Source organism: Rhinoderma darwinii, chromosome 3 (genome assembly GCF_050947455.1).
Source record: "Rhinoderma darwinii isolate aRhiDar2 chromosome 3, aRhiDar2.hap1, whole genome shotgun sequence".
NCBI lineage: Eukaryota > Metazoa > Chordata > Amphibia > Anura > Rhinodermatidae > Rhinoderma > Rhinoderma darwinii.
Genome location: NC_134689.1, coordinates 410433588 through 410444810, shown reverse-complemented (window position 1 = coordinate 410444810; position 11223 = coordinate 410433588). Strand labels below are relative to the sequence as shown.

Sequence of the window (11223 nt, the reverse complement as noted above, 5' to 3'; positions counted from 1 at the left end):
GTTCTGCTCCTCTAATCGGCTTAACAAATTTCAACCTGTTTTGGCAGTATTAGCCCTGCCTGCAATCTTGGGCTTTGGAAGACAATAAGGGTCATTTACAAAAACACCCGACGAAGATGGGATTTTAACCCATGCATGCAGAGAACAATAAATTAGCAGTCCATCACCTTAACCACTCGGCCACCTCGTCAACTTATTTTCATTTTTTTTCTTTGGTTAGTTTCCAGCTGTTTTATAACCAAACCTGATCCCTAAAAAGTGTTTTACAAATTTTGAGAAGTGTCAGTAATATGTATTCTAAATTTATTTTCCCTTATTTAAAATCAAATCTTTTCTTGTTTATAAAAATGTTATTAAATGGCATGCAAGAACTAGATTAGTGTATACATAGGTCTACTAGAACACATCTACAAAAAAAATATTTGTAGTAATAGTTCCATGCAAACATTTTCTAGAAGGTTTATCATTTACACAAGTTTTTAGAGTTCTGCTCCTCTAATCGGCTTAACAAATTTCAACCTGTTTTGGCAGTATTAGCCCTGCCTGCAATCTTGGGCTTTGGAAGACAATAAGGGTCATTTACAAAAACACCCAACGAGGATGGGATTTTAACCCATGCATGCAGAGAACAATAAATTAGCAGTCCATCGCCTTAACCACTCGGCCACCTCGTCAACTTATTTTCATTTTTTTTCTTTGGTTAGTTTCCAGCTGTTTTATAACCAAACCTGATCCCTAAAAAGTGTTTTACAAATTTTGAGAAGTGTCAGTAATATGTATTCTAAATTTATTTTCCCTTATTTAAAATCAAATCTTTTCTTGTTTATAAAAATGTTATTAAATGGCATGCAAGAACTAGATGAGTGTATACATAGGTCTACTAGAACACATCTACAAAAAAAATATTTGTAGTAATAGTTCCATGCAAACATTTTCTAGAAGGTTTATCATTTACACAAGTTTTTAGAGTTCTGCTCCTCTAATCGGCTTAACAAATTTCAACCTGTTTTGGCAGTATTAGCCCTGCCTGCAATCTTGGGCTTTGGAAGACAATAAGGGTCATTTACAAAAACACCCGACGAGGATGGGATTTTAACCCATGCATGCAGAGAACAATAAATTAGCAGTCCATCGCCTTAACCACTCGGCCACCTCGTCAACTTATTTTCATTTTTTTTCTTTGGTTAGTTTCCAGCTGTTTTATAACCAAACCTGATCCCTAAAAAGAGTTTTACAAATTTTGAGAAGTGTCAGTAATATGTATTCTAAATTTATTTTCCCTTATTTAAAATCAAATCTTTTCTTGTTTATAAAAATGTCATTAAATGGCATGCAAGAACTAGATGAGTGTATACATAGGTCTACTAGAACACATCTACAAAAAAAATATTTGTAGTAATAGTTCCATGCAAACATTTTCTAGAAGGTTTATCATTTACACAAGTTTTTAGAGTTCTGCTCCTCTAATCGGCTTAACAAATTTCAACCTGTTTTGGCAGTATTAGCCCTGCCTGCAATCTTGGGCTTTGGAAGACAATAAGGGTCATTTACAAAAACACCCGACGAGGATGGGATTTTAACCCATGCATGCAGAGAACAATAAATTAGCAGTCCATCGCCTTAACCACTCGGCCACCTCGTCAACTTATTTTCATTTTTTTTTCCTTTGGTTAGTTTCCAGCTGTTTTATAACCAAACCTGATCCCTAAAAAGTGTTTTACAAATTTTGAGAAGTGTCAGTAATATGTATTCTAAATTTATTTTCCCTTATTTAAAATCAAATCTTTTCTTGTTTATAAAAATGTCATTAAATGGCATGCAAGAACTAGATGAGTGTATACATAGGTCTACTAGAACACATCTACAAAAAAAAACATTTGTAGTAATAGTTCCATGCAAACATTTTCTAGAAGGTTGATCATTTACACAAGTTTTTAGAGTTCGGCTCCTCTAATCGGCTTAACAAATTTCAACCTGTTTTGGCAGTATTAGCCCTGCCTGCAATCTTGGGCTTTGGAAGACAATAAGGGTCATTTACAAAAACACCCGACGAGGATGGGATTTTAACCCATGCATGCAGAGAACAATAAATTAGCAGTCCATCGCCTTAACCACTCGGCCACCTCGTCAACTTATTTTCATTTTTTTTCTTTGGTTAGTTTCCAGCTGTTTTATAACCAAACCTGATCCCTAAAAAGAGTTTTACAAATTTTGAGAAGTGTCAGTAATATGTATTCTAAATTTATTTTCCCTTATTTAAAATCAAATCTTTTCTTGTTTATAAAAATGTCATTAAATGGCATGCAAGAACTAGATGAGTGTATACATAGGTCTACTAGAACACATCTACAAAAAAAATATTTGTAGTAATAGTTCCATGCAAACATTTTCTAGAAGGTTTATCATTTACACAAGTTTTTAGAGTTCTGCTCCTCTAATCGGCTTAACAAATTTCAACCTGTTTTGGCAGTATTAGCCCTGCCTGCAATCTTGGGCTTTGGAAGACAATAAGGGTCATTTACAAAAACACCCGACGAGGATGGGATTTTAACCCATGCATGCAGAGAACAATAAATTAGCAGTCCATCGCCTTAACCACTCGGCCACCTCGTCAACTTATTTTCATTTTTTTTTTCTTTGGTTAGTTTCCAGCTGTTTTATAACCAAACCTGATCCCTAAAAAGTGTTTTACAAATTTTGAGAAGTGTCAGTAATATGTATTCTAAATTTATTTTCCCTTATTTAAAATCAAATCTTTTCTTGTTTATAAAAATGTCATTAAATGGCATGCAAGAACTAGATGAGTGTATACATAGGTCTACTAGAACACATCTACAAAAAAAAACATTTGTAGTAATAGTTCCATGCAAACATTTTCTAGAAGGTTGATCATTTACACAAGTTTTTAGAGTTCGGCTCCTCTAATCGGCTTAACAAATTTCAACCTGTTTTGGCAGTATTAGCCCTGCCTGCAATCTTGGGCTTTGGAAGACAATAAGGGTCATTTACAAAAACAACCGACGAGGATGGGATTTTAACCCATGCATGCAGAGAACAATTAATTAGCAGTCCATCGCCTTAACCACTCAGCCACCTCGTCAACTTATTTTCATTTTTTTTCTTTGGTTAGTTTCCAGCTGTTTTATAACCAAACCTGATCCCTAAAAAGTGTTTTACAAATTTTGAGAAGTGTCAGTAATATGTATTCTAAATTTATTTTCCCTTATTTAAAATCAAATCTTTTCTTGTTTATAAAAATGTCATTAAATGGCATGCAAGAACTAGATGAGTGTATACATAGGTCTACTAGAACACATCTACAAAAAAAATATTTGTAGTAATAGTTCCATGCAAACATTTTCTAGAAGGTTTATCATTTACACAAGCTTTTAGAGTTCTGCTCCTCTAATCGGCTTAACAAATTTCAACCTGTTTTGGCAGTATTAGCCCTGCCTGCAATCTTGGGCTTTGGAAGACAATAAGGGTTATTTACAAAAACACCCGACGAGGATGGGATTTTAACCCATGCACGCAGAGAACAATAAATTAGCAGTCCATCGCCTTAACCACTCGGCCACCTCGTCAACTTATTTTCATTTTTTTTCTTTGGTTAGTTTCCAGCTGTTTTATAACCAAACCTGATCCCTAAAAAGTGTTTTACAAATTTTGAGAAGTGTCAGTAATATGTATTCTAAATTTATTTTCCCTTATTTAAAATCAAATCTTTTCTTGTTTATAAAAATGTCATTAAATGGCATGCAAGAACTAGATGAGTGTATACATAGGTCTACTAGAACACATCTACAAAAAAAATATTTGTAGTAATAGTTCCATGCAAACATTTTCTAGAAGGTTTATCATTTACACAAGCTTTTAGAGTTCTGCTCCTCTAATCGGCTTAACAAATTTCAACCTGTTTTGGCAGTATTAGCCCTGCCTGCAATCTTGGGCTTTGGAAGACAATAAGGGTCATTTACAAAAACACCCGACAAGGATGGGATTTTAACCCATGCATGCAGAGAACAATAAATTAGCAGTCCATCGGCTTAACCACTCGGCCACCTCGTCAACTTATTTTCATTTTTTTTTCCTTTGGTTAGTTTCCAGCTGTTTTATAACCAAACCTGATCCCTAAAAAGTGTTTTACAAATTTTGAGAAGTGTCCGTAATATGTATTCTAAATTTATTTTCCCTTATTTAAAATCAAATCTTTTCTTGTTTATAAAAATGTTATTAAATGGCATGCAAGAACTAGATGAGTGTATACATAGGTCTACTAGAACACATCTACAAAAAAAATATTTGTAGTAATAGTTCCATGCAAACATTTTCTAGAAGGTTTATCATTTACACAAGTTTTTAGAGTTCTGCTCCTCTAATCGGCTTAACAAATTTCAACCTGTTTTGGCAGTATTAGCCCTGCCTGCAATCTTGGGCTTTGGAAGACAATAAGGGTCATTTACAAAAACACCCGACGAGGATGGGATTTTAACACATGCATGCAGAGAACAATAAATTAGCAGTCCATCGCCTTAACCACTCGGCCACCTCGTCAACTTATTTTCATTTTTTTTCTTTGGTTAGTTTCCAGCTGTTTTATAACCAAACCTGATCCCTAAAAAGTGTTTTACAAATTTTGAGAAGTGTCAGTAATATGTATTCTAAATTTATTTTCCCTTATTTAAAATCAAATCTTTTCTTGTTTATAAAAATGTTATTAAATGGCATGCAAGAACTAGATGAGTGTATACATAGGTCTACTAGAACACATCTACAAAAAAAATATTTGTAGTAATAGTTCCATGCAAACATTTTCTAGAAGGTTTATCATTTACACAAGTTTTTAGAGTTCTGCTCCTCTAATCGGCTTAACAAATTTCAACCTGTTTTGGCAGTATTAGCCCTGCCTGCAATCTTGGGCTTTGGAAGACAATAAGGGTCATTTACAAAAACACCCGACGAGGATGGGATTTTAACCCATGCATGCAGAGAACAATAAATTAGCAGTCCATCGCCTTAACCACTCGGCCACCTCGTCAACTTATTTTCATTTTTTTTCTTTGGTTAGTTTCCAGCTGTTTTATAACCAAACCTGATCCCTAAAAAGAGTTTTACAAATTTTGAGAAGTGTCAGTAATATGTATTCTAAATTTATTTTCCCTTATTTAAAATCAAATCTTTTCTTGTTTATAAAAATGTCATTAAATGGCATGCAAGAACTAGATGAGTGTATACATAGGTCTACTAGAACACATCTACAAAAAAAATATTTGTAGTAATAGTTCCATGCAAACATTTTCTAGAAGGTTTATCATTTACACAAGTTTTTAGAGTTCTGCTCCTCTAATCGGCTTAACAAATTTCAACCTGTTTTGGCAGTATTAGCCCTGCCTGCAATCTTGGGCTTTGGAAGACAATAAGGGTCATTTACAAAAACACCCGACGAGGATGGGATTTTAACCCATGCATGCAGAGAACAATAAATTAGCAGTCCATCGCCTTAACCACTCGGCCACCTCGTCAACTTATTTTCATTTTTTTTTCTTTGGTTAGTTTCCAGCTGTTTTATAACCAAACCTGATCCCTAAAAAGTGTTTTACAAATTTTGAGAAGTGTCAGTAATATGTATTCTAAATTTATTTTCCCTTATTTAAAATCAAATCTTTTCTTGTTTATAAAAATGTCATTAAATGGCATGCAAGAACTAGATGAGTGTATACATAGGTCTACTAGAACACATCTACAAAAAAAAACATTTGTAGTAATAGTTCCATGCAAACATTTTCTAGAAGGTTGATCATTTACACAAGTTTTTAGAGTTCGGCTCCTCTAATCGGCTTAACAAATTTCAACCTGTTTTGGCAGTATTAGCCCTGCCTGCAATCTTGGGCTTTGGAAGACAATAAGGGTCATTTACAAAAACAACCGACGAGGATGGGATTTTAACCCATGCATGCAGAGAACAATTAATTAGCAGTCCATCGCCTTAACCACTCAGCCACCTCGTCAACTTATTTTCATTTTTTTTCTTTGGTTAGTTTCCAGCTGTTTTATAACCAAACCTGATCCCTAAAAAGTGTTTTACAAATTTTGAGAAGTGTCAGTAATATGTATTCTAAATTTATTTTCCCTTATTTAAAATCAAATCTTTTCTTGTTTATAAAAATGTCATTAAATGGCATGCAAGAACTAGATGAGTGTATACATAGGTCTACTAGAACACATCTACAAAAAAAATATTTGTAGTAATAGTTCCATGCAAACATTTTCTAGAAGGTTTATCATTTACACAAGCTTTTAGAGTTCTGCTCCTCTAATCGGCTTAACAAATTTCAACCTGTTTTGGCAGTATTAGCCCTGCCTGCAATCTTGGGCTTTGGAAGACAATAAGGGTCATTTACAAAAACACCCGACAAGGATGGGATTTTAACCCATGCATGCAGAGAACAATAAATTAGCAGTCCATCGGCTTAACCACTCGGCCACCTCGTCAACTTATTTTCATTTTTTTTTCCTTTGGTTAGTTTCCAGCTGTTTTATAACCAAACCTGATCCCTAAAAAGTGTTTTACAAATTTTGAGAAGTGTCCGTAATATGTATTCTAAATTTATTTTCCCTTATTTAAAATCAAATCTTTTCTTGTTTATAAAAATGTTATTAAATGGCATGCAAGAACTAGATGAGTGTATACATAGGTCTACTAGAACACATCTACAAAAAAAATATTTGTAGTAATAGTTCCATGCAAACATTTTCTAGAAGGTTTATCATTTACACAAGTTTTTAGAGTTCTGCTCCTCTAATCGGCTTAACAAATTTCAACCTGTTTTGGCAGTATTAGCCCTGCCTGCAATCTTGGGCTTTGGAAGACAATAAGGGTCATTTACAAAAACACCCGACGAGGATGGGATTTTAACACATGCATGCAGAGAACAATAAATTAGCAGTCCATCGCCTTAACCACTCGGCCACCTCGTCAACTTATTTTCATTTTTTTTTCTTTGGTTAGTTTCCAGCTGTTTTATAACCAAACCTGATCCCTAAAAAGTGTTTTACAAATTTTGAGAAGTGTCAGTAATATGTATTCTAAATTTATTTTCCCTTATTTAAAATCAAATCTTTTCTTGTTTATAAAAATGTTATTAAATGGCATGCAAGAACTAGATGAGTGTATACATAGGTCTACTAGAACACATCTACAAAAAAAATATTTGTAGTAATAGTTCCATGCAAACATTTTCTAGAAGGTTTATCATTTACACAAGTTTTTAGAGTTCTGCTCCTCTAATCGGCTTAACAAATTTCAACCTGTTTTGGCAGTATTAGCCCTGCCTGCAATCTTGGGCTTTGGAAGACAATAAGGGTCATTTACAAAAACACCCGACGAGGATGGGATTTTAACCCATGCATGCAGAGAACAATAAATTAGCAGTCCATCGGCTTAACCACTCGGCCACCTCGTCAACTTATTTTCATTTTTTTTCTTTGGTTAGTTTCCAGCTGTTTTATAACCAAACCTGATCCCTAAAAAGTGTTTTACAAATTTTGAGAAGTGTCAGTAATATGTATTCTAAATTTATTTTCCCTTATTTAAAATCAAATCTTTTCTTGTTTATAAAAATGTTATTAAATGGCATGCAAGAACTAGATGAGTGTATACATAGGTCTACTAGAACACATCTACAAAAAAAATATTTGTAGTAGTAGTTCCATGCAAACATTTTCTAGAAGGTTTATCATTTACACAAGTTTTTAGAGTTCTGCTCCTCTAATCGGCTTAACAAATTTCAACCTGTTTTGGCAGTATTAGCCCTACCTGCAATCTTGGGCTTTGGAAGACAATAAGGGTCATTTACAAAAACACCCGACGAGGATGGGATTTTAACCCATGCATGCAGAGAACAATAAATTAGCAGTCCATCGGCTTAACCACTCGGCCACCTCGTCAACTTATTTTCATTTTTTTTTTGGTTAGTTTCCAGCTGTTTTATAACCAAACCTGATCCCTAAAAAGTGTTTTACAAATTTTGAGAAGTGTCAGTAATATGTATTCTAAATTTATTTTCCCTTATTTAAAATCAAATATTTTCTTGTTTATAAAAATGTTATTAAATGGCATGCAAGAACTAGATGAGTGTATACATAGGTCTACTAGAACACATCTACAAAAAAAATATTTGTAGTAATAGTTCCATGCAAACATTTTCTAGAAGGTTTATCATTTACACAAGTTTTTAGAGTTCTGCTCCTCTAATCGGCTTAACAAATTTCAACCTGTTTTGGCAGTATTAGCCCTGCCTGCAATCTTGGGCTTTGGAAGACAATAAGGGTCATTTACAAAAACACCCGACGAGGATGGGATTTTAACCCATGCATGCAGAGAACAATAAATTAGCAGTCCATCGCCTTAACCGCTCGGCCACCTCGTCAACTTATTTTCAATTTTTTTCTTTGGTTAGTTTCCAGCTGTTTTATAACCAAACCTGATCCCTAAAAAGTGTTTTACAAATTTTGAGAAGTGTCAGTAATATGTATTCTAAATTTATTTTCCCTTATTTAAAATCAAATCTTTTCTTGTTTATAAAAATGTCATTAAATGGCATACAAGAACTAGATGAGTGTATACATAGGTCTACTAGAACACATCTACAAAAAAAAAACATTTGTAGTAATAGTTCCATGCAAACATTTTCTAGAAGGTTTATCATTTACACAAGTTTTTAGAGTTCTGCTCCTCTAATCGGCTTAACAAATTTCAACCTGTTTTGGCAGTATTAGCCCTGCCTGCAATCTTGGGCTTTGGAAGACAATAAGGGTCATTTACAAAAACAACCAACGAGGATGGGATTTTAACCCATGCATGCAGAGAACAATAAATTAGCAGTCCATCGGCTTAACCACTCGGCCACCTCATTTTCATTTTTTTTCTTTGGTTAGTTTCCAGCTGTTTTATAACCAAACCTGATCCCTAAAAAGTGTTTTACAAATTTTGAGAAGTGTCAGTAATATGTATTCTAAATTTATTTTCCCTTATTTAAAATCAAATCTTTTCTTGTTTATAAAAATGTCATTAAATGGCATGCAAGAACTAGATGAGTGTATACATAGGTCTACTAGAACACATCTACAAAAAAAAACATTTGTAGTAATAGTTCCATGCAAACATTTTCTAGAAGGTTTATCATTTACACAAGTTTTTAGAGTTCTGCTCCTCTAATCGGCTTAACAAATTTCAACCTGTTTTGGCAGTATTAGCCCTGCCTGCAATCTTGGGCTTTGGAAGACAATAAGGGTCATTTACAAAAACAACCGACGAGGATGGGATTTTAACCCATGCATGCAGAGAACAATAAATTAGCAGTCCATCGGCTTAACCACTCGGCCACCTCATTTTCATTTTTTTTCTTTGGTTAGTTTCCAGCTGTTTTATAACCAAACCTGATCCCTAAAAAGTGTTTTACAAATTTTGAGAAGTGTCAGTAATATGTATTCTAAATTTATTTTCCCTTATTTAAAATCAAATCTTTTCTTGTTTATAAAAATGTTATTAAATGGCATGCAAGAACTAGATGAGTGTATACATAGGTCTACTAGAACACATCTACAAAAAAAATATTTGTAGTAATAGTTCCATGCAAACATTTTCTTGAAGGTTTATCATTTACACAAGTTTTTAGAGTTCTGCTCCTCTAATCGGCTTAACAAATTTCAACCTGTTTTGGCAGTATTAGCCCTGCCTGCAATCTTGGGCTTTGGAAGACAATAAGGGTCATTTACAAAAACACCCGTCGAGGATGGGATTTGAACCCATGCATGCAGAGCACAATGGATTAGCAGTCCATCGCCTTAACCACTCGGCCACCTCGTCAACTTATGTTCATTTTTTTTCTTTGGTTAGTTTCCAGCTGTTTTATAACCAAACCTGATCCCTAAAAAGTGTTTTACAAATTTTGAGAAGTGTCAGTAATATGTATTCTAAATTTATTTTCCCTTATTTAAAATCAAATCTTTTCTTGTTTATAAAAATGTCATTAAATGGCATGCAAGAACTAGATGAGTGTATACATAGGTCTACTAGAACACATCTACAAAAAAAAAACATTTGTAGTAATAGTTCCATGCAAACATTTTCTAGAAGGTTTATCATTTACACAAGTTTTTAGAGTTCTGCTCCTCTAATCGGCTTAACAAATTTCAACCTGTTTTGGCAGTATTAGCCCTGCCTGCAATCTTTGGCTTTGGAAGACAATAAGGGTCATTTACAAAAACAACCGACGAGGATGGGATTTTAACCCATGCATGCAGATAACAATAAATTAGCAGTCCATCGGCTTAACCACTCGGCCACCTCAATTTCATTTTTTTTCTTTGGTTAGTTTCCAGCTGTTTTATAACCAAACCTGATCCCTAAAAAGTGTTTTACAAATTTTGAGAAGTGTCAGTAATATGTATTCTAAATTTATTTTCCCTTATTTAAAATCAAATCTTTTCTTGTTTATAAAAATGTTATTAAATGGCATGCAAGAACTAGATGAGTGTATACATAGGTCTACTAGAACACATCTACAAAAAAAATATTTGTAGTAATAGTTCCATGCAAACATTTTCTAGAAGGTTTATCATTTACACAAGTTTTTAGAGTTCTGCTCCTCTAATCGGCTTAACAAATTTCAACCTGTTTTGGCAGTATTAGCCCTGCCTGCAATCTTGGGCTTTGGAAGACAATAAGGGTCATTTACAAAAACACCCGACGAGGATGGGATTTTAACCCATGCATGCAGAGAACAATAAATTAGCAGTCCATCGCCTTAACCACTCGGCCACCTCGTCAACTTATTTTCATTTTTTTTCTTTGGTTAGTTTCCAGCTGTTTTATAACCAAACCTGATCCCTAAAAAGTGTTTTACAAATTTTGAGAAGTGTCAGTAATATGTATTCTAAATTTATTTTCCCTTATTTAAAATCAAATCTTTTCTTGTTTATAAAAATGTCATTAAATGGCATGCAAGAACTAGATGAGTGTATACATAGGTCTACTAGAACACATCTACAAAAAAAAACATTTGTAGTAATAGTTCCATGCAAACATTTTCTAGAAGGTTTATCATTTACACAAGTTTTTAGAGTTCTGCTCCTCTAATCGGCTTAACAAATTTCAACCTGTTTTGGCAGTATTAGCCCTGCCTGCAATCTTGGGCTTTGGAAGACAATAAGGGTCATTTA

At 33.9% G+C, this 11223-nt stretch overlaps 1 non-coding gene across 1 annotated transcript; it reads right to left on the bottom strand.

Annotated features, from left to right (window-relative positions):
* Positions 1-9786: 9786 nt before the first annotated feature.
* TRNAS-GCU (transfer RNA serine (anticodon GCU)) lies at positions 9787-9868 on the bottom strand. The gene has a single exon. It is a non-coding gene; the product is annotated as a tRNA-Ser (tRNA).
* Positions 9869-11223: the final 1355 nt, after the last annotated feature.